This window comes from Oculina patagonica, chromosome 11 (assembly GCF_052425735.1).
Source record: "Oculina patagonica isolate OP01 chromosome 11, crgOcupat, whole genome shotgun sequence".
In the NCBI taxonomy this organism is placed as follows: domain Eukaryota; kingdom Metazoa; phylum Cnidaria; class Anthozoa; order Scleractinia; family Oculinidae; genus Oculina; species Oculina patagonica.
In genome coordinates, this window is record NC_135768.1 from 7,575,222 (window position 1) to 7,582,620 (window position 7,399).

The window sequence follows — 7,399 nt, forward strand, 5'->3', positions numbered from 1 at the left end:
TTCTTTCACAGTATGTCAGCATAACTTTATTCAACCTACCAAAAACATTATGATAATGCTAAGATATTAATTATTGTGGGTCCAAGAGAGGCCTGCAACCCTAATCTTGACAGCGACCAGCGGATTGCATTTACTGGTGCACGCCACGTCAATAAAAGACCAGCACAAAGCGGAAGTTGAAAATTTTGTTCTTCCACCAAGAACGATCAGAGTGCGAAAAATGTGTCAATCACAGCATTTTGTCTCAACACCGGAAGTTAAAAATCTGTTCTTCAAGTATAATAACAATGCGAGAAATGTGTCAATCTCAACAGTTCGTCACATAAGATCGAGGCTACTGTCTCATGGAAAATTGCAAACATTACGTTTGAGAAGAATTCAGAGATTTGCTGTGATTGTATCACAGACAAACCACGGCAAAGCGAATGATTACAACAACAGTTAGTCTCGGGAAATTCCTTACAACACTGACAACATAGCCAATTTAATGACCAAGGAAAATCACATCTCAATTCACACCGCATATTCAAATACACTTCGCAAAACTGTTAGTCAAAAAGTAATTAATTTTTCATGACTGTTTGTGTAATGGGTTAAGGCCCAGGTAAGGCATGATCATCTGCTGACTACACGTAAATTATACAGTCACAAGTTCACTAAGGCACACATGCACTGTCCTAGGCCAAAAAAAATTGAGAGCTGCTTGTTCACTACAGGGCAACCTTCCAATCCGTTATCCAATATTTATATAACTGATCTGTTGGGTTGTTATAATATAAAAAATGTTTATGTTCTTACACGAAACATATAAGAATCTGTACTATTTTCTCTTATGTAAGTTATAAAAATGTATAAACCTATCAACTTATTTCTAGGAAAGGCTGTAATCAGATTAAAAATACAAAACATTCTCAAAACTCTTTCACTCAAACAATCATATGATAAAAATTGGAATAAGGAAAATTTAGCAAAGTTTTCAGTGAAAAATAGCACATGTCATGGAAAAAATATTTTTCGCTAAGGCTCTTAGCTATAAATGTCTACTGTATGTGACTCGACCAAATTCTTACAAATTTGCAAATGCACTTACATGTAAGTTAGAATTTTGTTCTTGAAGTGTAACTGGAATTCTGTTCTTTCCGACCAACGTTTTAAAGTCCTGTGTTTTTCCTCTTTCAGTGAATTAGCCATAGGATAAACAAATTTACCGCATAAAAGAAATATCAGTTGTAAGGAATGGTCAGTAGATGCTTACTGCTTTGAATACAACTCGTGTTGGAATTATTAAAACACAAACGAATTTCAAAACGCTTCTATGTCCGTGTTTTGACATACCGGTACACGACTGATCGCTAGAACTCTGATAAAAAATGAAAATCAATAACTTAATAAGCTTAAACTCATAACTAAAAGCTTACCTTGTTTTTATATCGTAAAGGGATTTTGTCAGACTGTGTTTGCTTCAAACTCAGCGAGTAGCTTGGAAGATTAACATCTATTTCGATTCGTAACAGGTCGTCACAATCTTTTACTTTGGCTGGAAACGGTTGAAACGAGGAATATATATCCAGAAATAATGTATCGATCTGTAATATTTATAAGCTTACATGTAGAACTGTCTTTAAAACTGAGTGCCTCGTGTTCTTTTCAATCGCAGGGTCGTCTTGCCTTGGTAAATTGGCATGCTGTGAGATTGTTTCCTGACTTTGACTCTGAACCATATTCAAAATATTGCTGTAAACCATACCGTTTCCCGAAAGCTTAATCTTAAAGTAGAATGGTCAAACCATGCACATGCACAAGAGTTGTGAGAAGTACAAAATACGACACAAAATAAAACAAAATACAAAATACAGCTTGCGACAGCCGAGCATGCGTACTTCCATTTTATCACTTCCCGCTTCATGTAAATCTACAGCGAATGACCCCAGAAAAGTATTTGCGCCCGCGATTCAATGGCGAAAATTCTAGGTCAGCGGTAAACATTAAAAAGCATTGAACCTCGATGTGATCTACATCTGAGCCCGCGATATGGTCACGTGATACTGGTCAGCAGAAATCTTGTTTTGACAGCTGTCAATTGACCATAACAAAGACGTCCAATCATGTCTAATATCAAAGATAAAAGCAGTCGTTGGGGGATGATAAGACGACATTCTCCTCCCCCGGTCGGGTTGCCTTGTGACTCCCCTCCCTCTCCCCGAGAGTCTGTAGGCGCGGCGGGCGTACGCTGCCAAATTTTTTCGGCCTCCTGGGTTTACAAAAATTCTCATGTACCCGCATTACCCATGGTGCTCCGCGGGCACGCTGGCGCGCGCAGGAGCTCCGCTATAAATCAGATCAGATCTATTTTAGCGCCCCTACACTAAAAAAACGCTCTTGTTTAAATATAGCACATGGCTCGATATACATACCAATTCTTTCTGTTCGCTTGTTTAAATTTTTTCAGTCTAGTTTTCGACAAGGGCGTGGTAAATACTGGATGCTCTTAGGTACTGTTAAAGGAGGGCCGCTCGTTGCTTTAGCATTCTGTCGAGCGTTCCATGTGCTACGACCTGGTAAAAACTGGATGGCTCCGGGCGGTTTCTGATTTTCCTCAAAAGTGTGGCAAAACGATGGAAAATTGCATTTATGGAGGAAGGAACCCCGAATACCAAGCACAAAAAAAAAGAAAAAAATGCAAGACTGTCAAACAGCCGTATTTTAAGCGAACGCACGCGTTCTTTGATCGAAAGGTCTGAAGCTTATGCCAAGAAAGAGAATAAGACTGCTGAAGTCTTAACACGGGGAGGATTAAGGGGGGAGGGTGATCCCTTGATTCACATAAAAAAAACACATGAAAATATAGAAAATAAGCACAATGACACTAGATAAGGTGTAGAAATCATTGAAAAATGTAGCTACAATAAAGTTAAAATATTTACTAATATTCTCTCCTTTACATAAAAACTCTACATCCACCCCCTTAGAAAACACCTGAATCCACCCCTGGGAAAGTTAAACAAAATAACTGATGACTCTAATCCTTTGTTATGTGGTTTATTTTTTATCAAAGCAAACAAGTATCAATTTATGCTTACCCTGACTCTAAAAAAGGTCATGCAAGCTTAAAAATTAGGTATTTGTCTCTTAAGTAGGGTTTTTCCCAAAGATGCTCGGCAACTTTTGGGCAACTTGGGCCACAGCAGTTGCGAGAAAAGAGTGGCGCATACTGCCGGAGCTTATCCCGGTTTCCTTAGCATTAAGCAGCTAGGAGCATTTCCACTCCCCCCAGGATGGGATGCTAGTCCATCGCAGGGTACCCCCAGCATTATTTCGCCGGTACCCATTTATACACCCGGGTGGAGAGACGCACTATGACAGTAATGTGTCTTGCCCAAGAACACAACACAGTGACCCCGGCCAGGCCTCGAACCCGGAACGTTCGCTCCGGAGTCTGGCTCGCTAACCATTAGGCCACCGCGCCTCCTACAGCAGTTGCGAGAAGTCAAGGATAATTATACTCTAAAAAAATTTGCATGGTAACATTTTGTTGCAATACAGGTTACAAAAATGGGGTGCCACACGAGCAATTATTTTTGGCAGTTGGCAATGCAACATTTGTCGCGTTGCATGTTGCAAGACTAAATATTTCTCGGTTTGTATAACATGGTCTTAACTAAATTGATCTCAGCTCTTTTGCCAAAACACAGCTAATACAAACATGTAGTGCGGAAACCCACGATTTCTCAAAACTCCTGATCACTCGAACCAAAAGTTATATCTTTTGTATTTGATGCAGTCAAACGCCCTAACTGTGCCACTAATTAATCGAACCCTTGATATTTCCAAATTCCTTTACCTCGGTTATTAACCTGTGAATTTTTTTTTCTTTTGGAGCTACTGTTTTCCTGCTCTACATTGTTTTGAGGTTCTTTGTTGTGTTGGTCATTCTTTGTTTGTCAATGGTGAGTTTCACAGGTTCTTAATTACACCGAGCATGAGCCCACATTCCAGCAAACTCAAGCGGATTCTTAACTTCAAAGTTAAGCTTAAATGTATCAAATCACTCGTATCTATTATTCAAGAATTGTTACATCCTCGGAGACCCAGGGGCAGTTAGTGGGGCGAAACGAAGGAATAAACCGGGCAGAAATCGTAGTGACGAAAGTTTTCAAGAAAACTTTGGTCACTACGATTTCTGCCCGAATTATTCCTTCGTTTCGCCCCACTAACTGCCCCTGGGTCTCCGAGGATGGAATTGTTATCGAGGTGGTGGGATTTTCATTACTAATTGTAAAGTAGATATGGTGAAGTAGATATGCTACTTAAATTCACTAAGCGTAATATTCCATATTCTTCATTTCAGTCACTTGTCCTTCAGAAGTGATGTAGTTAGTATTGCCAACGTAAGCGTTGCTGTTGTAACTAATCGTTTCGGCGGACTTCTTTGAACTTTGTCAGTGAATGTTGAGGAGAAAAAAAAAACACGTGTATTAATAATCGGTCAATAAACTTGAATACTCTCCTAGGTAGGAATTACTTACTTTGAAAGCACGTTCGCAAGATTTAGATTTACTTGCCCTGAATGACGAATTTTTCACGAGTAAACAACTCCATGTTTAGTTTGCAGTTAGAGTATTTTGTAACAGTTAATTAGTTTCAGAGATTAGTGGTTAGCGTTTTGCTTTAGTCATTAGCTTTATAAGAGTATTACGGGTTGTTCCGGTGTTCCATGCTTCAGTCGTGAAGTTGAATTCGTCATTTAAGTGAGCAGCTCTAAACTTTACGTACGGGTCCAATTAACTACGATGAAATAAGAAAACCATAATCTAGTTACTATATCACCAAAAATATGTACTGTTAAAACTCAGTCTTTAAAACGGTTACCGCTGGGTAAATGAGCAACTGACTGCTTAATAGCCATTCTCCTCCTCATAGTCCTTTTCGCTTTTCTCAGCTGGCGGGCCTAGCACGAGAAATGAACGGGTCTGGAGACAAAGAATTTCCAGTCCTAGATTCTGGGATTTCCGGTCTTTGTGTCTGCAGCCGTGCTGTTTCTATACCCTGTGTCGAAGAGTCATGGTGGCCTGTGAGGCAGGATTCGCGGAATCGTTGTCTGAAGCGTTAAGTGGCCTTGATTCGAAGAATGTTTTCCCCCGTGAAGAATAGAGAGATTTGACAAGGAAAATTGTCGTTTCAAAGAAAGATACTCTAATTATTATTCTACGATAGGACACTTACAGACAAACGTTAAAGGCAAGGACGATTTATAAGATCATATACTTGGAAAGCCAGGACACCCATATCACAGACTGGAGGTGACCTTAGCATGATACTGCCTGAACACAAACGAGCGACGAGAAGTGGTGATGTCCACAAAAACATTTCTAGCCACAAACATTACTAACCACAAAATCGACAGGGACTCTGCTGATTCCTACAGTACTAACTAACTAACTAACTATTTTTCACAACTGACTCTAGAAAGCTGGTACACAAACTTAGAACAGACGCGATCAACAGATTTTAACAACTGCTATCTGACTCCTTACAAACCGAACGACTTATTCACGACTCCCATCGAAGTTGTCGAAATGTCAGGCACAAAAACAATTACTTTCAGAGCTACTCCTACCGGGACGATCACACTATACGAACTAATTATAAAAACTTGAAAACTTTAAACATTTCAGGCTCTTTGCTTTTTTTTTTTCTCGTCAAAAAAAAAAATCAGGTAAATTCCAACTAAACCGTTCTATAAAGAAAGCGAAACATATTCCGAGTGGTGAACACCTTTTATGGGGGGAGGGGGGGGGTCTTTTTGTTAAAAAAAAAGTAATCAAATTCGAATTAAGTCAAACATGCTGTGTCCGACAAGTCCTTAATTTCTTGTGTCTAGGTCCCGCCGGCTAAGAGAAGCAAATGGGACTTCAAGGTTGAGCATTAAAAATGTAGCAAGTAAACTGGCAAAATTGAACCGAAATGCTTTGATAAATACCATGAAACTAGCCAATGGGAAAATATAGACAGTGACCGCTCAAAAGGGGTCTTATTTACATAAAAAAAAAAATGAATTTCCGAGAATTGGACGAGCGACCGCTTAACAGGGGACTCCTAGCAGAGGACTGTTTAATAACGGTTTAATTTTATTTGATTTAACTAACTGGATGAAACTTGTTTGCGTTCTGTTTTTCTCACCTGTTACTTCTCTTGCAAGCCAACACAACGGCAACAATAATGATAACCAGCAGCAAAACACCCACACAAACACCAATAATAATAGCGTTCGCTGGTTTGGATTCCTCGTCACTTTTTTCTGTAGTTTTCGTGGAGGAGAACAAAGGCTGAACACTCAAGATGGTGCCATTTATCGACACTTCAATACTCGACACATCGCTCTCAATGATGGCTATAAGAACATCTTTACGAACAATATCATCCGAGACCGCTTGGGGAAATTGTAAGTAACAAGCCAACAACGCTATCAGAGGATCATCAGACAGTTGCTTTGGATAACCCGGAAGAATGTGAACCCTATCTCTTGAAAATACCAGGTTGTTGGAAGATCGTTTTCCACGGGAACTGTAAAAGGTACAAAAACAATAAGCAAATAAATATATAAATAAATTAATTAACAAATAGTAATAGAGTTGAGCGCAAAATTGACACTAATAGTCCCAAGCTTTAATAACAAGCATAATTTGTGCATCACGAAACCAACATTGATGATCATTTATGAGCTTCAAGAGCTAGATAAACCACTCTAGTGCCTCAAACCTTTCTGCATAGAGTTTCTGTTTCTTTTTTACAGTTTTAAAAGAAATAGTTCGCAAAGCAACTAAACAAATCAATTATGCGAGTAATGGCAAAGAATCCGGCATAGACTAAGCCATCGGTAAGAAGTTGAAGAGCAATATTATATAGTCGAAGCTCTCTTAACGGACACTTTCGTAAGCGGACAGCTCTACTTACGGCTGCCTTGTTTGAAACCCCTTTTTAACTCCCATACAAACTTTGCATTTTTACATTCTCGTAAGCGGACATTCCCGTAAGCGGCCGCGGACACTTTCAGAGATTACGACAAATACTTTTTTAGCTATTAACAACCTCTGTATCTTGTTTTTATCAATCAAATTTACATCGCCGTTCGTCACAATGATTTCACAGTAATTACAGTACCATATTTCAGTGTTCGTTTTGTCGTCATCCACGTCCGTCCGGTTATTGCTAGCTGGACAAGCTCCCGTAAGCGGCCATCTATCCCCTACACCTCTAGTGGCTGCTTACGAGACTCATTCTCGTAAGCGGCCAGCTCCAGTAACGGACATTTTTTTCGCGTCCCGAGGGTGTCCGCTTACGAGAGCTTCGACTGTAAACCCATCAGCAGTAGCCAGTCAAAGCAGCGCCCCCCCCCCCT